This window comes from Schistocerca gregaria, chromosome 9 (assembly GCF_023897955.1).
Source record: "Schistocerca gregaria isolate iqSchGreg1 chromosome 9, iqSchGreg1.2, whole genome shotgun sequence".
Classification (NCBI taxonomy): Eukaryota; Metazoa; Arthropoda; class Insecta; order Orthoptera; family Acrididae; genus Schistocerca; species Schistocerca gregaria.
The window spans coordinates 132,417,160-132,439,087 of NC_064928.1; the positions used below are offsets into that span (position 1 = coordinate 132,417,160).

General features: G+C 43.4%; 1 protein-coding gene across 10 annotated transcripts in view; it reads left to right on the forward strand.

Moving 5' to 3' along the window:
- Nucleotides 1-21,928, forward strand: part of LOC126291677 (spectrin beta chain) — a 462,415-nt gene that overhangs the window by 57,158 nt on the left and 383,329 nt on the right. For all 10 annotated transcript variants that reach the window (XM_049985267.1, XM_049985262.1, XM_049985266.1 and 7 more), the window contains exon 2: nt 7,021-7,074. The gene's annotated coding sequence lies outside the window, so the exon portion shown is untranslated. The remainder of the gene's footprint in view (nt 1-7,020; nt 7,075-21,928) is intronic.

A 21,928-nucleotide genomic window follows, 5' to 3' on the forward strand; every position in this document is an offset into this window, starting at 1 on the left:
ACAGCCTCACATCTCTTTCATTCGTATCGGACGTTACTTTAACTCCTGACGAATCCTGCCCAAGGAAGAAGCGATGGGTACTGTTGGCGTGGAATCTTTATTTCACCCGCATTGATGTTCAGGTATTCCTTAAGGAAGTGCTTCTTTTTTGTGCTGAATGACGCTGAAGGCTTCTCGTAAGTTTAAAAACAAAATAAAAGAATCCGTGTGAAGGTATGTCTCCGACGATAGTGTTTAAATGTTCTATCAATCAAAAGTCGAAACCCAAAATCTTACCACTCCACATTTGAACGCTGAGTCTGTTGCCCATCTCATGCGTAATGCATTGAATGACTTTCCCTTAGTGTGATATTCGCTCCTAGCGTCGATATGTAGGGGAAGGGGTAGGTGGGGGGAGGAGACATAAGATACATTTTCCACTCCAGCTCTTTTCCAGAGAAACGTTTGGCCCTGCACTTCCCTTCATCAGAGTATGTCATACAACTTCTTTTACCGATACTCTTCAGGTGTCCTCGCTATTTCTGTCACAGCTCTTGACCCGATTCTGTGAATATTTCTCTCCGGTCTCTTCTGTTAGTTCGTTGACCATGCTGTTAAGTCCCCAGAAACAACGTTCATCATCCATAAGAAGTCATTTTCGGATCGTAGAAACCGCTCATTGTTCGCGTATCGTGCCTTGCTAGAATGGGAATGTAGCGCTCTGGAGAAAGCACCTGCTTCGCCTTTGCGAGGACAGTGTGTGAGGGGAAAGGTAGTATGCAGTGTAGCTCTCGTCATTGTCTTCGCATTGGCAGTTGCTTTCAGCATGGCCGCCAGACTTCACGAGTTCTCCTTTAAGCGAGGCGACGGTAGCCATTAGCTCGCGGTCGCACCATCGCTTTCAAATTACGGCGGCCATCCATCAAGGGAGAATATCAGTGGCAGAGCTGCTGGCGCCTCGCCGATGACAGATGGTAAGCGTTTGAAGGACGCGTCTGCCGTCGTCGGCATCCTGTCTATGACGAAGACGGGATTACGTAGTGGGCGACATTGCATTAAGTCTCACTTACCAAATTTCGAGTGGAAAAGTGCTGATTTTCTTCCTGTTCCCAGATCACGAAGAAAATTGACTCAGATGGAAACCGGGTAGTGGAAACTGGAATCTTCTTTTAAGGCCCCCCCATAGGCCATCAAACAATGTCAAACTTTACTTAGTTTGGCAAATTTCTAATTTTGTACGGCGCTACTTGTTTGTTAAACGTAGAACGTGTTGGACACACATTTTGATTGACAGCATGTTTGACATGATGGAAGTTGCTTGTATTAGTGTTTCGCTGAACACGTTTAGCGAAACTTATTGCAATTCATCTCAGTGTATCGTTTTTCCAAAACTGAAAAACTACAGGATGACGACTATCCAACTTTACGAAATAATATCTTCATAACTTTTGAACGCTTTGCGTTGGGGCGTTCAAAATGCACGGTTGGCCACGGGGCATGATGGGAATTACTTAGCGCATGCATGGTTTGGCTTACTGACAAAGCCCACTTTCATTTGGATGGGTTCATCAATAAGCGAAACAGGCGCATTTGGGGGACTGAGAATCCGCCTTTCGCGATCGAGAAGTCTCTTCACCTTCAATGGATGACTGTGGTGTGCAATGTCCAGTCACGGAATAATCGGTGCGATATTCCTTGATGGCACGTGACTACCGAACGGTACGTGAAGGTCTTGAAAGATGATTTCAACCCCATTTCCAAAGTGACCCTGCTTTCGACAAGATGTGGCTCATGCAAGACGGAGCTCAACCGCATCGAAGCAGGATTGTGTTTGATGTTCTGGAGGAGCACCTTGGGGACCGCATTCTGGCTGTGGGGTACCGAGAGGCCACTGACATGGGCCTGGGTTGGCCTCCATATTCTCTGGATCTGAGCCATGTGACTCCTTTTTTGGGGGCTATATTAAAGACAATGCTGAGCTGAAAACAGCCATTTAGGTGGTCATCGACGGCATCGATGTTCCGACACTCATCCCAAGGGTGGCAGGCATATCGAACATGTCATAACCTAAACCCGAATATCCATAGTAACGTTTACATGTTGACTAAAGTGTGTGCAGGCTGTAGTTCGTAACTAATTTTTTCATATAGTTCAATAATTGTCACCCTGTAAGATCAAGGATAAAAAATAGCACAGGAATTTACCAAAATGGTCGAGGTGCTGCGTCTTACCCCGCCATATATGACGCAGGAAAAGATTAGGAAGAAGCTCAGTGATGTACGCGCAACACACAAGCGAGGATGCTATAAAATAAAGAAAAATCTCCCCTTTCACGGACATTGTGTATGTTCGTGGTATTTTAATAAATCATTAGAGGACCAAGTAGGACCCGCCAGGACTCGAGTAGGCACGCCGGCCCCGGATGGAATCCGCCCGGCGGATTGACGACGAGGGCCGATGTGCCGGCCAGCCGGGATGTGGTTTTTAGGCGGTTTTCCACATCCCGCTAGGTGAACACCGAGCTGGTACCCATGTTCTGCCTCAGTTACACGGCTCGCAGACATCTGAACACTTTCGCTCTATTCAATGGATTACACTCGATGCAGACAGTTGGGTACACTAATTCCGTCCAGGGGGAGGGGGGGGGGGGGGGAGGCGGTGGTGCCAAATCCGATTAATAATGGCTGACTGTGCGTAACTGCGGGACAAGGCTCAAGCGATAGAATAGAATTACAGGACCAAGTAGGAGAGAATAAATTTTCTCATACTTGACTTCTTTTCCAGTGTGAGAGCTAAGCAGCTGTAATAGTTTTGTTAGCAGATTTTCATCGGTATAGCCACTCCCCCCTCCCCAATCTCTCTCTCTCTCTCTCTCTCTCTCTCTCTCTCTCTCTCTCTCTCTCTCTCTCTCTCTCTCTCTTCCCCCTCCCCCATTCCCTGGACCAGCGTCTTATTTTCTTTCTCTTCTCTACGCACGTTACTTACTTCCTCTGCATTGGTACACATGTCCACACGTTTCAAAACTCACCGCAGCATGACCAGCGTCTATTTCAAAAGGCATGTTAAATTGACAAGCTTTGTTGGTCCCAGTGCAGGCTTGTTCAACAGACCCATGGATAGAAAAAACCAATTTTGGAAAAGTTTGATGGTGTACGGGCTACTTCAGAGACATTGCAAGAAATGGTAACACCTCTATTTAAAGCTAATTGTAAGAAGTAAATATGAACAGTCATGCGACAGTGAGGCCATTTTATAAGTACTCACAGGATTTTAAGCCCAACTCCAGGTGATAAATTTTCTACGCCAGTTCTTAAAAAATTGGTTCAAATGGCTCTGAGCTCTATGGGACTTAACTGCTGAGGTCATCAGTCCCATAGAACTTAGAACTACTTAAACCTAACTAACCTAAGGACATCACACACATCCATGCCCGAGGCAGGATTCGAACCTGCGACCGTAGCGGTCGCGCAGTTCCAGACTATAGCGCCTAGAACCGCTCGGCCACTCCGGCCGGCAGTTCTTAAGACTAGGCTTATTTTGAAAGCATTGTTTCCGAGCATTGTTAAATATAAGGCAGTTTTAATTTATGCTGAATGCATAGCGTTAAAGCCTTGCGGTTGTTGTATAGTTCCAGGTTCGTATCTCGCATTAACGACGTTGCTGGTGCTCTCAAAGTACACTGAAATTTGATACGAACTATATGAAATGCGGTATTGGTAAATAAACACACGCTCTACACATCATTGATATTGTTCCATCTGTAGAAATACGTGTTTTATTTTCTGTGTGGCGTTTCGGATTATTGCACCAAATTTTAATTTACCTTTAATAGCATTTTCATGCGATTAGTGCTTCAAAACAGAAATTTTGTTTTAATTCAAAATGAGTATTTGTAAACAAATATGGTATTTAAATAAAAGTAATGAGATAATAACAAGCAAGTTTACGATGGGAAGATCTTTGCTCTGTGCAGTCAGCCACCGAGAAACTTGTTACTTTGTATCTTAATAAGTTACTTAAGATAGCTTGGAAATATTCTGAGTTTCAAAGGCGGTAGTTCGAGCTTTTAAAATAGTGCCGTACTTCAGGAAATTGGTGTCAGGTCACCGATCCTCTATGTATGCACAAAATAGCATACATACCCTAAGGTAATCCATATAAAAGTATTCAACTAAAAACTCTTATTTTCGTAAAATGGTTTGACCCCCTCTCCCACGCCGAATGCTATTTACGACACACGTCTGCCCACTGAGCCACGCATAGACGAAGACTGAACACGTTCCGGTATGATATGTGGGAGTTGCGAGTTGCACTTCAAATCTGCATCCTGTTAAGTATTATCAGAGGTAACGGTAGTTTTCTCGCGGACCTTGGGCCTCTTCCTGCCGGGCGAGTAAGCACGCATGGGGAGTTACAGTTGACGTGGTACGGTAACAGAAGCGGCGCTGGTGGCCCGTCAGTAGTGAGGAAGCAGTCAAAACACACCGAGCGCAGCCGGAAAAAATAACCAGATCTCCTGTTACACTGGAGGCTGAGTCTCTCCGACAGTGTTGTCAGCGCTGCCTCCTGTTGTGCCCCCTCCCCTCCTCCTCGAGCAAGCATCTACGGCGTACGCAAGGGCTTTCAAGTTGTTTTGTAAGAAACTACTTCCTACAGGGAAAAGCGGCTGTTCACCATCTGCCGGCAATGTGACTCGGGTTTGCTTTGGACTCCTACTGAATAACGTGACTCACGTATATCGCGTGCGGGGGTATTAACAGTAGTAGGTTTTAATAAAGCAGCCAAGAAGGAAGCAGAGCAGCAGCAGACTTGGCTCATGGCGCGCATAAGCTCACTCCCCCCCTACCCGTTCGCAACGTCGCCGACGACAAACTACGGAAAAGACCGCGCTGTAGAGTCTGTGGAACGCATGTAACTGGCGGGACGATTATTCTTGTACTAATTACTTAACACTTAGCTTAAGTTTACCGTTTTAAGTACCTAAAAGTAGTTTTCCTAAATATGGTGTTACTGGGTGTGAGTATGTGCTACGCCAGTTGAATCTCCGCTATCAGACGGTGGTGATGGTGGCTGCTGTAGCTACACTGTCACAAAAAATGGAATATCCTCAAGGACTGTTCAGAGGCACCAGAGTATGATATATGCATACCGAGGCGCTTAAGTGTTGGTGATTCATTTGTCACGGTCATCGGCGATCAGAGATATCTCAGGGGGTTTGTCTGTGCACCCTGTGTGTTGACTGTTCGAAGGTCATTCTCTATTGGCTAGCGTTGCTGCCTCTGGGAATTATAGTAGTAGTTTCGAGTGAGTGGATTACATCTGGCAAAGTTAAACGATAGTGTATTTAGTGTTTACGCAGCAGAAGATAAAAGTGTAACGTTAATTTACTCTCTCTCTCTCTCTCTCTCTCTCTCTCTCTCTCTCTCTCTCTCTCCCCTCTTTCTCATGGTCAAATTGAAAAGCAGTAATTTAACAAGAATTGGGATCAAAATAGATATTCGGTCGGTCACCGCTACTCTCATAATGCGTAGACTGTGATGTACGTCTGCACTAGGCGGGAGTCCACAACCCGGTCACCACGCGTGGCAATGTTCCATAGACCACTGTTGAAAGCAGCGACACACAACCGACACGTTGTTCCCAACATGTTCGGCAATACGTCAGTACGTCCATCTAGTTTCCTGCAGGCCCACAGTGCGACCCCATCCAAATGGCTAAAGCTGTTCCACAGGAGTACGTACCCGCTGGTGGAGCATGGTTGTACTCTGGAATGGATGTTGCGAACTCTGTTCATCTCTAAACCTGGTACAGCAATTGCCTGCAGAGTCAAAACAGATGATTGGTTAGTGGGACGCTCACCTACTCGGTTATCAGCGCCCATCTTTACATAGTCAAATCTCGCCACTTGTACGAAAGATGATGAAATGATAACAAAAACACCCGAGGCCAACACGAACACCCAGTCCCTGGGCAGAGAAACTTCCCTACCCAGCCGGGAATTAGAGTAGTAGATTTAAATTAGTTGATTACGTCTTGCAAAGTTAAACGATAGTGAATTTAGTGTTTATGCAGTAGAACATGCAGTGTCGTTATTCAAGAATTTACAAAAATCAGTGCCAGTTTACAAATTACTTCATAGCTTGGGACATGCAGCTGTTGAATAACAAGAGTTTACAGTTGAATTCTAGTTACCTTTGGGCACATTATTCCATTTATTACAACAGAGTAATCGCATACACCGGCCGCGCTGGCCGTGCGGTTCTAGGCGCTGTAGTCCGGAACCGTGGGACTGCTACGGTCGCAGGTTCGAATCCTGCCTCGGGCATGGATGTGTGAGATGTCCTTAGGTTTGTTAGGTTTAAGTAGTTCTAAGTTCTAGGGGACTGATGACCTAAGGTGTTAAGTCCCATAGTGTTCAGAGCCATCTTAATCGCATACATCTGATTACATTTCTAACCTTAAATTTCCTGTACTGACCTCTAGCTTAAAAAGAGCAATTAATAAAGCTACTCGGCTCCACCATTTTGACACCACACAAATAACTTTCACCTAGTGCAGGCTTGCACTACTTCACCCCGATCACACCTGTACTTAACTAATAACCGTCTGTGTTACTTCCAAAACATTACCATTTCAGAGTATTGCCGCCTGTGTAGTCACAAATGTCATCTTCGTCACAACTCTGACGAAATGCACTCAAAATAGACAATCTATAAGCCGACAAATAACATATATATACTAACGCCACAGCATACACAACGTTGTAGGTCGATGAGTCAGTTCGAGGCCACGTTGCGATGTTTCCAAAATGGAACGTTACAACTGCCAAAGAAACCTTTCTGTGAAAGGTGTGACACCATTCTGCCGAAACAAAGAAATGTTTGCTTCGCGCTGAAAGAGCCAGGCCGGTCGAAATTACCGCAGCTACGGAAAGCTCCGCTCTGCGCTGGTAAGGTCTCAGAATTTCGCACGCTAGTGCTAACATGTCTTCGCAGTGTCGTGGAGTACTACATAGTGTCTTTGTCTCCTGTGTGTTCGCAGACACAGCCGCACACAGCTGTGGGGTTCCGGAGCTGATTCCTTCGTGACAGAACGGTGAGTACAACATCCGCCTACTTAGCACCATTGTGTAGCTGCAAATTCGTTTTAACGTTCACAGAGAGAAAAAACTGCACCTAGCATTTTCGCATTGTCCCTACAACTCGTAGGGTCTTCTTTATCATTTAAAATATTTTTGTAATTCAGTGGTTTATTGCCTATCTGTCTATGCCAAACCGTATCGTATTAGCTTCTTCCCCTCCATTTCTTTCTGTTCTAGACCACTTTCTTTTCCGCTATATCTTATTAACAGTTAAATAGTGTAACATCGTGTTGTTTCAGGTTTGTGTTACTATTAAATAATGGAATATTTTTTTTATGTACGGTTGATTTTTAGACGATGATGATGATGAAGTAGGAGAATAGTGAAATACGATCTGAAACAGCATCTATATAATTAATGAATAAATTTCACGTCAGAAGATGGACAACATGGAAGAGCAACAATCGACTGGTAGCCTAAGCATCATATTTGACAATTTCCTAACTAGATAATTTAAAGTATGTTCAATAGGAGAAATTGTTGAACCGGCGGCGCTGAAGGGGAGAGGGAGAGCGTTGCAAAAGCATGGAGACCATACAAACCTTTGTGGAATAGGTGGAAAAACAATCTGTATACCAATATGGAAAATTGCACGTTGCGTTTCGGACGTTGTGAGGTCTGTCATCAAGTGCAAATCGTCTTAATAAATAATTTACTTTCGGTCGTGAGTGAGATGAAATACACGTTTCGAACTATCAAGGAAGAATATCTCTAACCTATTAACACCAGCAGACGCAGATTTATCCCTTGTCATCGCACATCGCGTCACTCATGGCGCACATCTGTATAAAAGTTTTGAAAACACTTCAGATATACACTATGTGATCAAAAGTATCTGGACATCCCCAAAACATAAGTATTTCATATTAGGTGCATTGTGCTGCCAGGTATTCCGTGTCAGCGGCCTCAGTAGTCATTAGACATCCTGAGAGAGCAGAATGGGGCGCCCCGCGGAACTCCCGGACTTGGAACGTGGTCGGCGTTACTTAAGTCATACGTCTGCACGCGAGATTTCCACACTCCTAAACATTCCTAGGTCCACTGTTTCCGATGTGATAGTGAAGTGGAAATGTGAAGGAACTCGTCTGTTGACTGACACTGCCAACAGCTGAAGAGGGTCGTAATGTGTAATACGCAGACATCTATCCAGACGATCACACAGTAATTCTAAACTGCATCAAGATTACTGCAAGTACTATGACAATTAGGCGGGAGGTGAGAAAACTTGGCTTTCATGGTCGAGCGGCTACTCATGAGCCACACATCACGCTGATAAATGCCAAACGACGCCTCACTTGATGTAAGAAGAGTAAACATTGGACGCTTGAATAGTGGAAAAACGTTGTTTGGAGTGACGTATTACGGTACACAATCGGTGTACGTGATCTGAGAGCGCGTGTAGTGCCAACAGCAAAATTCTGAGGCGGTGGTGTTATGATGTGGTCGTGTTTTTCATGGAGCAGGCTTGCACCCCTTGTTGTTTGGCGTGGCAGCAGAGGCCTATGTTGATGTCTTGAGCACCTTTTTGCTTCCCGCTGTCGAAGAGCAATTCGGGTATAGCGATTGCATCTTTCAACACGATTGAGCACATCTCCATAATCCACGGCCTGTGGTGGACTGGTTACACGACAATAAGAACATGCCTGTAATGGACTGCCCTACACAGTGTCCTGACTTGAATCCTATAAACCAGCTTGGGGATGTTTGGACAAACACCGTATTAATTCCAGCATTACCTCTGGAGAGCGCCACGAACTTGTATGTCATTTTCAGCCAGGTGTCTGGATGCGTTTAATCACATAGTGTAGATCTGCGAAGTGCTGTAATAATTAACTTTATGACGGACGCACAGGGTCTGAGATGAAATTCATCGCGTAATTCGATGGAACACGTAAAATTTGAGACTGGAGGCGTTGTTATTCCTATACCTGTGTGTTGAATAAAGTCAAAGTTCACAAATGCAAAATTTGTATAAAATTAAGTTGGCGACAGATCCCCAATGAAAACAAGTAAAGAAAAGAAAAAATAGTTTTTGGAAAACCATTGGACAAAATGTGAAATTGGAATTTAGATGAGACTGCTATATCGGTATCAAGGTACAGAAAAATCACAGGTGCCACCAGGAAAGGGGGATTACAGTTTTAGGGCTACGTATACAGAATGCACACCAGGAGGCTTTGAAAGAAAAACCTAACCTTAGTCTGGAAAACCACAAGTGGCAAACAGAAGCTAACGAACATCTGAAGGAAATTAACGCTGAAGAAGAAATCGGACAAGACAGAATGAAATTTAGAACTCTAGTTCTCAAAAAGAGATAAAAGCTGGGTAGTCAATCCAACAACATTCGGAATGGACAGAAGAACGTAAAAAGATTACAGTGAAGGAATGAAGCAACGCTGGGAGGAAAAGAACACGTGCTGAATATCTAATTGAACTCAAAACATTGTAGAATTAATATGTGGTACCCGGTAATGGAACCAGGATGTCACTGCGAGCACGCGCCTTACCATCAACAGATGTGCTGCACTGTTAGGACACGTCGCCAGTACTGACCCAACCAACGTTGTATGTCACTGCAAGCGTGCTTGGCAGGTCCACTTGGTTAAGGCGACCGCTTTTCTTCACGGTAAGCAGAAAATCTGAGTTCGAATACATGTCAGCCACAAATTTACATTTCATGAGGCACATTCATTCCATTGCAGACTCAGCGTTTCTGAAAGAATTGCACTAATACCATTACATTTACTTCATGTCCACTGGTTGCATTTCATTAAATTTTAGTGCATTTATACAGGGTTTCTCCCTGTCCCTTTTTAATACATATCGATAAAACAAACGTCGCACTACACTAATCTGGGAACGTTCTGTCGAATGAGCACGTAAAATTCCGCTTTAAAAATAATTTTGTTTGTAAGGAGAAACGAAACGACGCTTTCCGTCTACACTGGGCGTCGCAAGACTTGATGAGCGTTGGCCTGTTGGTCGGTCGGTCGGTTGGTGTCCAAACAGCGACGTCGTTCGTCCCATTGGTTTAGGGAAGGATGAGGAAGTAAGTAGGCCGTGCCCTTTCAAAGGAACCATTCCGGCATTTGCCTGAAGCGATTTAGGAAAATCACGGAAAACCTAAATCAGGATGCTCGGACAGGCGCGTTTACACCGTCGTCCTCCCGAATGCGATCGAGTGTAATAACCGCTGTGCCATCTCACTCGGTATTTTCCTCGTGTGAGTGGTTACACAATACAAAACAGAAATTGCAAATATCTGCTGAAACACAAGAGAAACCGCGACCGACGACTTCTAGGAGATAGACCCAGTAAAAGTTGCTGTAAAGCTTGAGACATAAGATTACTGTCTGCCATGACGTGTCTGACAGTTACAACATAACATGCCACGTCGCCTTACCGCATCCTGCCTGCAAAGTCCTCTTCAGCGAAGATCAGTTGCGAGGTTTGTTCCACGTGGTGCAGATATAATGCCCCTCATTCCCCTCGTAACTGCCTGAGCGTTCACTGGCATGCTGCCTGTTACAGCGGAAGTGGTGGGAGGGGATGTTGTTTTGATGCGGTGCTTCATTGCAGTATTCACAAACAGAAGTTTTTTAATTGCGGACTTTAATGCTGCTTCTCTCGCAGCAGAGTAACACTTTGTGAGCGTTTCGCGAGTAATTTAATCTCACGTTCAAAGTCTGCAATAAATTAAATTCCTGTACCTCGAGCATTTTAATGGAAGTCTATCTAAAGGGTTTTTGCCGTGGCGTTCTCTTTTCCGCCTGATGTCCGCTAATATTAACATGGAGCTCATTTCTGTAAGAGTCTGAGATAAACTGTTACTGAAATACCTCGATGATCCAGAGAGAAATGAGGAAAAGTTACAATAAAGTAAGTTGGCGTATTTGTTGATACGAACAACCTGTGTTCTTAGTCATACGGTTGAAATGCCAGCATATAGTTTCCAAATAACCAATGCTGTTGATTTTTATTTTTTGGCGATATTTTCTGACTATTTTGGTATTTGTATTTGCATAAAAAATACCTGCACGTCTCGGGTTTGTCTTCGTGGCAGTGTTAGTTGAGCGATAACAGTGACGTATAGCAAAGTGGATAGGGTTTACTGGCGAGGAGTTGGGCGATGTGCTCCTCGTGGGTGGGTTCACTGAATGTAGTGCATGAGCGGCTAGAAGCCGCTGTGCCGAACCCTTTCCGCAACAACACAATATTTCTGCACCTGTACATTAGCACCTGCAAAAAACCCGATCCTTTCATGCTACGTTGTAGCCTTTTCGCTGCTCTGAGGGTATTCTCAGGTAGCGTAACAAATCAGACAAATAATATTACTTTGTACCAAGCCAACACGGGCCCCCATAAACTACAGTAGTTAGTTAACATACTTGAACAGTCTCCACTCTTTTAACACTGTTTCGGATTCACTCTGTTTATTCCAGTCTTTGTCTTCTAAAATTTTTTGTCCGCTGCGAACATCGAGGTTCTTCCTTGATGTCTTAACTCGTTGTCTTACCCTTCTGCCCCTTCTTGAACTTTATTTTCCACATTTTACTTTCCTTGCTGATGCCGTTTAGAAATTACTAATCTATTTTTTGATGATTATGATGAAGACGACGCCCAGGCAGGTGAAAATCCCTGACCCCGCCGGGAAGCGAGAACGCTACCGCGAGACCACGAGGTTTGGGAGGGCACGTAATTATCAGCATTCTCCTGTAAAGCCGCATCGCAAATGCGTCGATTCTTTTCTTCTCCAGTTAAATATACAAAACCGTAACGCAATGGCTGACCAGTGGCTCGTGAAGGCAATGTGAGACTATGCCTTCGGAAGTGCGGAACTGGTTAAAATCACAGCCCCCGGAATTTAATGAGACAGACATTCACCGCTCTGTCACAGTGGGACAAATGTCTCAACAACTAGAGTCAACTAGGGCACAGCTAAGTTTGACACTGAAGAGAGACCGAGTCTCCCAGTGGTACGTCAACAAAAATCGTGAAAGGGTTCGAGTGCAATTTTATTCTAGTGCTCGAGAAGGAACTTTTGATTGATAAAAAACAGTGCTTGGTGTAAGGTGGTTCTTTTCCTAACGGAGATTTCACACTTCGGTAACGTATAAGTAAGCTGGTTGATGTGGTCAGTAGAAACGTATTATTCTGTCCTATAATGTTGTCACAGGTCTTGGCACCTGCATTTCCTTTCAGTGGCAGTGGCCTTAGAATCTCGTATGTCAGTCACATCGATTCTGTTCATTAATTGTTAAAAGTGCAGCTTCTCACGGCGGGCCGGTAGTGTGGGCTGTAATTATCTTAGGGCAGCGAAACTTGGTAGACATGCTAATGCGGTAATGCAGAACAGATTTACGCTGAAAAAAAGTTCCTATCTTGGCCACAAAATGTAAATCTGCCGCAGTTGCTGATGATATTTCGGACGCAGTATCTCGTCGACATCTCCTGTGCTCACATTGAACAAATAGTGCAAGCGGCGGTTAATAATAAAACCGTCATTACTCGTTTCTAACTTCTGCCCAGGTCCCTTTTCTAGACCACAGCATACAGAAATTAAACCTTGTGGCTGAAATTGGAACTAATTTTTTACAGCGTGAATCTGTTCCGCATTAAGCCTTAGCGTATCTGCCAAGTTTCACTGCCGTACGATATTTACAGGCCACACTGGACCTCTGCCGGTAACTGTACTTTAATTATAACGACACGGTATCATTCTTATAGGCTCCAGCTTTACCTTAGTGCCATATATCTGACGATATGTATTATCGTCTACCACATAAACAACCTACCTTCAGTACTTGGAAGTTAAATTAAGTACGTTATAGTCCCAACTTCAGTAGGACTGCTGAGAATACAGTTGGTTATGTGGGAGCTATTTGCGGGATTCTTTCAATGCTGACTATACCACTAACCTGCATAAGTCACGCGTTGGTGTATTCAGGGTGGTCGAAAATTCCCGTTACAGACTTCTAGGGCTTGTGGAGGGGAGTGAGTACATCTTATTTTGAATAGGAACCCAAACGTCATATAACGAGACTACTGAGCGTCAAAGTTGTAGGCACGGGCGTCTGTAAATGTACGTATGCACGGGGAGATTCCGTGATGATGTTACAGACTTTCTAGGATGATGGGGAACGATAAATGTATTAATTTGAAGTAAGGATCCCTGTACCGTACACGAATGAGTCGAAAGTTATAAACGAAAACCGTTGTGGGACCTCTGACAGTTCAATACATGTACCGGTTCTCGTGTTCAGATGAGTGTAGGGCTGGTAACTTTGTGGTGGTAGTGAGAAAACAAACGAGAAAAATGTCCAATAAGCGTGGGCTCTAAAGTGCGTACCTTAACAGCTATGAACACTTGTTAAGTAGAGATGATGTGTTTCACATTAGCGAAGATGAACGAATGGTCAGAGCTCCTCATGTATGCAATTTAGAGCCCACGTTTATTGGAAATTTTTTCTCGTTTTTGTCCACACTACCACCACTGAAAGTTACCCACCCTAAACTCTTCGAAACACAAGAACCGGTACATGTATTGAACTGTCAGAGGTATCAGAACGGTTTTCGTTTATACCTTCCTCCATCATTCTAGAAAGTCTGTAACATCATTACGGAATCACTCCGTGTATACGTACATTTACAGACGCCCGCGCTTTGTATTCTCGTTGGACGACGTTTGCGGACATGGGTTCCTATTCAAAATAAGATGTACTCACTCCCCTCTACAAGCCTCAGATGTCTGTAACGGGAATTTCCGACCACCTTGTATAATCTTCAGTATAGTAACACAGATAGAATTGGTGCCTTGTATCTCAAGGGCAGTTACTACAGATTGTGTAGAATATTGGATCAGTCTTCCTCAGCGTTACTGAATACCGGGAGAAGGGGCGATTTATATAGTGATTGCTCGGTTGTGTAGATCCATTCTCGAAGTACTATCCAAAGCGTTATATCCACATGTCAAGCCAGGTTGCGGTCCATGGGAAGATGTTCTTGCTTCTTGAAGGAGCGTCGAACCTGAATTTTACCGTTGGTCTAGCCTTGCAGTAGTAGAGCTACACATTTTCCTGCCGCGGCTTACAGCGCCCGCACATACTGCGACCGTTCGACCCTGAAATTTATCTTCGCGCGATAGCGACTCATCACGTGGCTCAGCTGACTCATTCGCTGGTTCGCCTCTACAGGCGTCGCCGGTTTGTCACTCGTACCTTCGTCACTGACTGTGTAGAAAGTAAACTGTCGCCATTGAACAGAGGACGAAGTTGCGTACGTGGGGAGAACATCGCGCAATGTTTACCCGGTGTAGGATTTTACACATTCGCGCAGAATGTGGTAGAGCTCAGGTGGACGAAGTCCGGTGTTACGTCTCACGCTGCCCAGAAGGTTCATTATTTTTGCAGGTGGTCGAAATGTAGGCTCGACACTTTCCTTAAGGGCCCTTTAGACTTGAGCAGACCATCGTCGCAGCTACCGTCTGCACATAGGGTCTGTGACATTCATTTCGTATTTCTACATTCCAACCAAAATGCAGCTTTCGCACACTCCTGAATCAGTAGTCAGAGTGGCAGAATATTATGTGACAATAACCAAATTAAATAAATTAGCTTTTAAGATAATTTGTCTGTCGAATGCTATTATTTCGGAAGTTGCTGTTGTGGTCTTCAGTCCTGAGACTGGTTTGATGCAGCTCTCCATGCTACTCTATCCTGTGCAAGCTTCTTCATCTCCCAGTACCTACTGCAACCTACATCTTTCTGAATCTGCTTAGTGTATTCATCTCTTGGTCTCACTCTACGATTTTTACCATCCACGCTGCCCTCCAATACTACATTGGTGATCCCTTGATGCCTCAGAACATGTATTACCAACCGATCCCTTCTTCTAGTCAAGTTGTGGCACAAACTCCTCTTCTCCCCAATCCTATTCAATACCTCCTCATTAGTTATGTGATCTACCCATCTAATCTTCAGTATTCTTCTGTAGTACCACATTTCGAAAGCTTGTATTCTCTTCTTGTCCAAACTATTTATTGTCCATGTTTAACTTCCGTACATGGCTACCCTCCATACAAATACTTTCAAAAACGACTTACTGACACTTAAATCCATACTCGATGTTAACAAATTTCTCTTCTTTAGAAACGCTTTCCTTGCCATTGCCAGTCTACATTTTATATCCTCTCTACTTCGACCACCATCAGTTGTTCTGCTCCCCAAATAGCAAAACTCCTTTACTACATTGTCTCATTTCCTAATCTAATTCCCTCAGCATCACTCGACTTAATTCGACCAAATTCCATTATCCTCGTTTTGCTTTTGTTGATGTTCATCTTATATCTTCCTTTCAAGACACTGTCCATTACGTTCAACTGCTCTTCAAAGGCCTTTGCTATCTCTGAGAGAATTACAATGTCTTCTGCAAACCTCAAAGCTTTTATTTCTTCCCCATGGATTTTAATTCCTCCTAATTTTTCTTTTGTTTCCTTTATTGCTTGCTCAATGTACAGATTGAATAACATCGGGGCGAGGCTAAACCCTGTCTCACTACCTTCCCAATTGCTGCTATCCTTTCATGCCCCCCGACTCTTACAACTGCCATCTGGTTTCTGTACAAATTGTAAATAGCTTTTCACTCCCTGTATTTTACCCCTGCCACCTTTAGAATTTTAAAATAATTCGCGTTAGTATTTTGCAGCTGTGACTTATTAAACTCATAGTTCGGTAATATTCACATCTGTCAGCATCTGCTTTCTTTGCGATTGTAATTATTATATACTTCTTGAAGTCTGAGGGTATTTCGCCTGTCTCATACATCTTGCTTACCAGATGGTAGAGTTTTGTCAGGACTGGCTCTCCCAAGGCTGTCAGTAGTTCTAATGGAATGCTGTCTACTCCCGGGGCCTTGTTCCGACTTAGGTCTTTCAGTGCTCTGTCAAACTCTTCACGCAGTACCATATCTACCATTTCATCTTCATGTACATCGCCTTCCAGTTCCATAATATTGTCCTCAAGTACATCGCCCTTGTATAGACCCTCTATATACTCCATCCACCTTTTTGATTTCCCTTCTTTGCTTGGAACTGGGTTTCCATGTGAGCTCTTGATATACATACAAGTGGTTCTCTTTCTCCAGAGGTCTCTTATAAAAAGAAAATAACCACGGATAACTTGGACTAAAGAGTGGCTTCCAAAAAAATAACGCTTTCGCCTGCCGATCTTTTAAAGGTGCTAAAATTGAAAAAGGCTGATCTAATTACCAAGGACGAAAAGCCATTCTTTGTTTCATTGAACTGCGTTACACCGTATGTAATAATAATGGGAAAATCTATAATTGCTTACAGAAGACTCTTAGTAACATTCATGGACATTCCCTCTGCCACACACGGTCAGGTGGCTTGCGGAGTATGGATGTAGATGTAGACTTGACAGCTGTCAGAATCTACGCTGATGTGAAATTTTCTGCTGCGGTATCACCTTCATCGTTGAACTACAGCACTCGGGAAACATGTCCTGCCATATATGATTACTAAAGCATTTCATCTGGGCTGCGCTTCTGGTCTGTGCCAGTTGAAGAACAGCCAGGCTTTGTTCAGGCCAAGGCAGTAAAACAGACAAGTTTGTCAGTCGGCGATTCATTCGCACGCAACAACTTCACTGTGCAAGCACTATCTGTACAGACAAGTCGGTGCAAATATCTGAGCGTGCCAAGGACCCTTTTAGATAGAGCGCGCTCGATTTTTCCGGAAGCTGCTCCAGCGTATGCCGGGAACCCAATCTTCTGTTGTTTCGTTGTTTTCTCCGTTTTTGCACTTGTCGTCAGACCGAAGTATCGATCTCCTGGATATTGTCAACTGGTCCCTGGAAGATACATATCCGTGTGGGTGAATTTTCTGCATGTTCAATGCCCCAGAGGACGATCAGGCTTCTTTTACTCTTGCACATCCAGAAATGAGATTATTTTCTCCTTAATTTCCCTAGTAAATTTAACGTTACGGTAAATCTGGTTGAGGTGATACAGGAATTCGTTTGGAGCAGTGTCTTTAAACTTTTCCCTGGGCTCCGATGGAGATCACAAAACTTAAGTACTCTTTTTAAAAGCACTTGAGAAAGAAACTAAAAAATACAAACTAGTCTAAGAAATTTTTAAAAAAGTCGATTTAACCATTAGTTCCGCGAATTATGGATACTCGATACGAACGTGAGACAAAGTGAAGAAAGCTGCATTATTTATCACAAGATGGAAATTGCTCTGAGTATGATTCGTATCCAATAATAAAAAGCTTTTTAGAAGAGGAAAATGTTGAGATAGGAGAGACAGTTATCAAAGTTATTCAGCATCGGGAAGCTTTCCGTCATTATTTTCGAAATTAACGGCAGATTTAATATCAAAATGAGTTCTGGATTAAAAACCCATTCATTGTGAACTCTTCGATCATACCGGAACAAGAATACTAAATTTTTGTTACGTCATTGGAAGAAAACTTAAGATGAATATTTATCTGGATGCTGGTGAACTACGTAAGATGAATGTCTTCCATTGTTGTAAAAGGCTGTGTTGGTACATTTACCATTTGTAACTATAAGGGGCGTTTAAAAAGAAGCGAGTCGGAGGCATAACTACAGAATGATCCCCGTAGTCCACACATCAGTGAAGTCCATGCTAAGCGACGATTGAGGTGGAGTAGCGAGCGACGTCAATGAACAGTGGATAGCTAGAAACGAATGGTTTGGAGTGATGGAGCACGCTATACCCTGTAGCAATTGGATGCAACTGTTTGTGTTTGACAAATGTCTGGAGAACGTTATCTGCCATCATCTGAATCGCCAACAGCGAAGTGTAAAAGGAGGAGGAAGAGGAGGAGGTAGTTATGTGGTACGGGTGTGTTCTCCATGTTTCGGTTGTGGTCGAGTTATTGCGCTTAATAAAACATGTTAGAAGCACTGCTGGTTGCTAAGACAGTTTGCGCCACTGGGACAAAAGGCGGTGAATGGCTGTCTCATAAAATTCCCGGGGCTGCGATGTTAACCAGTTCCTCGCGTACAGTTGGACGTCGTCATCGGAGGTGAATAGTTTACCCCTCAGAGCCTAATTAAGGGGACCAGGAATGTAATTACAGGTCAGAGGTCCGGATTGTATGGAGGGTGGCCGAGAACCTCCCATTTGAATTTCTGCAATTTCTGTTGGCCGTATGAGACTTTGCACTGTCGTGGAGCAGAATTACCCAATGGGCGAGATTGGCTGGCCGTTTGGAGTTGGCGGAGGGTGGCAAAAGTCTGCGAGTATTGCGGGGCATTCCCTGCTGTCCCGTGGTGCAGAAAGACTCTCAGGAGGAGGCCATCTTGGTCAAAGAAGAACGTCAGCACTCGTGTGGACTGCGACGTCCAGCTGTACGTGCGAAACTGGTTAACATCGCAGCCGTAGGACTTTTGAGAGACAGCCGTTCACTGCCTTGTCACAGTGTGACAAGTGTCTCAACAGTCAGTCAGTACTTCTAACACAAACGTACTAGTTTCTGTAATTATGCCTCCGGCTCGTTACTTTTCGAGCGCCCTTTATACATAATTATATGACAAAACAGGGTTCTCGCCTGCTTATGTGGCGCCTTGATGCTGAGTCTGTCATGAGAAATCAACTTTCATTCATAAAGCCTAATTTAGGCGCATCCTTGAAAATAAGAACGAGTCGTTCTGACCTTTCTAAAATTTAAATTTAAAAGTACTAATTCATTACATTTAAATTTAAATAACTTGAACTTTTAGGTTAATTCTGAAATCATTTCTTGAACCAAATTATGATTGGTAGTAATTCTAATTTGTGTTGCAAATACTACAGCCCATTTACAGAAAGTTGAATGGAAACCAACTAAGTGGACCACAGTAAATCATTAAAAATGTTTCACGCTAAAAATTGACATTTAAAAAGAGTTCCACGTATCGAAACGATTAAGAAATGCAGGTATAGATAGGGTCCCTCCCAATTGCGCCACACCGCATACATGACGCCGAAGTATCCTCTGGAAATCATAGGTAGACCAGACACATAATGTTGACGCCAATAAGGGAAGGCGGTGAATCTTATACAGTTAAATAGTGGCAACTATTTATTCACAACCCATACAAAAGAGTTAAATGTTTGCACCTGTTACTGTCCTTTAAATTAGTCGCCAATGTTGTGTAGAAACCGTTGCTAGTGATGTGGAAGGCGTAGTATACCGTTAACAGAGCCTGTTCTGTTTATGGAGCGAATGGAGCTGTCGTATGGTGATTCTCGTGTACGACTGTGAAGGTGTTATCCTAACGCATTACGTTCCTTCATGGCAGACCGTCAGTGCACAGTACTACTGTTCGTTTTTGGAGCATCACGCGCGACCAGCTTTGCGAAAGTAGCGGCGACATTTTCTGTGCAAACCACTCATCATTTTGTACGACAGTGCGCTGGTGCATAAGTGCAAGCTGTGGCTGCTCTGTTTAGTCGATGGGACTGGGAAGTACTGTACCATCCACTGTACTCCCCGGACGTAAGTCCTTGTAACTTTGATGTGATTCGATTCCGAAGTTGAAGGAACCACTTCGTTGTACGCGATTCATAAGTGTTCCAGAAATTCGACAGGCAGTTGACCGTTCCTTTCGCACCATCAACAGTACGGTGTACTACGCCTTTCACATCGCTGGCAACGGGTTCTACACAAGGCTGGTGACTACTTTGACGGACAGTAACGGGTGCAAAAATGTAACTCTTTTGTATCGGTTGTCAATAAATAGTTGCCACTATTGAAGTCCCAACCCTTGTAGTAGCAGAGTAGTCGGTTGATCATGTGATTACGTACGAAGACGAGGGAGAAGGGGTAGTAAACGAATAAATAGGGTTGGGCGTAGGATACTGATGGCGCCCCCCTGGCTCACGTTTTGGAGCGTGGTGCGGCCGGAAGGCAGCCGGTCAGACGCACGCGGCCGCGAGTGTTTAGCCGGTAACGCACTGCTGACGTCACGGCTATTAATAGCTGCCGGGCGGAACCAGAGCGTCTGCTGTGGCGTGCTCAGCAAGGCGGGCCCAGCCGCAGGTCTTCCAATACAATAATTGCAAGTCTGATCACACTGCAGGCTGCTGCGAAATAGCGACAAAAACTGGGCTCCAAATTTCACATGCGAAGAGATGTTATTTGGAAGAGGAGCAAATCAAAATGCAACGGTCACCCTGTAATCACGAAAGTCACGCAAAAACTTCAAATTTTATAGGAGAAATTATTGAACTGGTGCGTAATAGAAAATTACAAAGATCATACAAATTCAGCTGGTCACAGATACAACAAGAAATCTGTATCACAAAAGGGAAAACTTCGATATTATAACGCAGCTGTGTAGACAGTAGCTACTTACGAATCTGAAACGGTAATTGGTAGAGATTCCAATTAAAAATCATTGAAAAAAAACGAAAATTCATAGAAATCTTAGGGTTAAGAAACGGCGGTGTGGCAAGTTACAGAAAAAGGACCCCACCAGGACCCCGCGGGTATGATTTTACTGAATGGATAACAAATTCAAAAGGAAAAATTTTAAAATTAACTTTGTTGATGAAAACCCAGCATTTGGTGACAGAAGTTAAAGCAAACCTAAAACAAATTAGCGTTTATAATCGTTGAAACAGAAAGAGATTCAGAATCTTAACTCTCGGATAGAGTTTAAAAATGTTCTCGTTTGCGTAGCATGAGGAAAAACTGTGCATTTTATCATACTTTAGAAGCGGTGGTGTTAATAAACGAAACAGGAAAAAGATAACGAAGCGTATTGTCACAGTCTAACACATTCATACTGCTGTTTCCGTCCGACAGTTGCAGACTTACTAGCGCCGCTATTCATATAAAAGCAGAGTATCCCAATAAAAGCAAAAAAATTAAACACAGCATTTCATCCACGAGAAACACGTATTTCTTTGATATGCAACAGTTTTGCACTGCACGCGGTCTAACAATTTGCTCATTGTTGCAGCTTCACTCGATTTTTCAATTCACTATTATTTGTTTAACATAATTACGTCTCCATGAAAAATTCTGACGTTGTGATTGTGATTGTGATGCAGCAACAGTTGGTAATTTTCTCTTCAGCCACAGTTACGATGGCGTATCTGAATAATATAGGTGCAAATTGTATTCCATTTGTTTTCTGTAAGCTCATTTGTTTCTTGGCGTAGTGAAGAAAATTCGTTGCTTTATAGATATGAAATCTTTCTGAAATTCATCGTGTTTTCTACGGTTTATTATCTATTGTTTGTTCCTAAAAGAAAAAGGACATTTTTCGATAAATATCTGCAAGTTAAAAGAAAATTGTAACTACAGTATCCTGTAACGCGCTATTTCGTACTTTTTGTGGTCTTTAGGAAACTATAGAATGACAGATTTGGAGCCTTATTTTGGTTATTGGTGTAGTTTTTTGCGCTACGTACGTTTCGTTTTGTGCAAACTACTTGACAAATCAATGTAAACGGTACGGTGCTATACAGATATATGGAACTGCGTAGCTTAATGGAGCGCTGTAGTAGCAGTGTATGTATTAACATGTCGCGCATTGTGCAGCAGTAGGCAGATGTTTCTCGGATTGTGCAAAGGAAAACTGGAAACCTCGGACAGTTGATCAAATATAAATACCTAAATGGGACCGTAAGCAAATAGTCAAAGCAGCTGAGAACTAAAAGTTGATGGCAAGAGATTCAAGAAAATTTATCTCGAGAAGTGCTCTTGTCTTAGAATTTTATTCAGCGAAACTGCTGAGTATAATTTTATTACTCAAATATATGTATTACAAC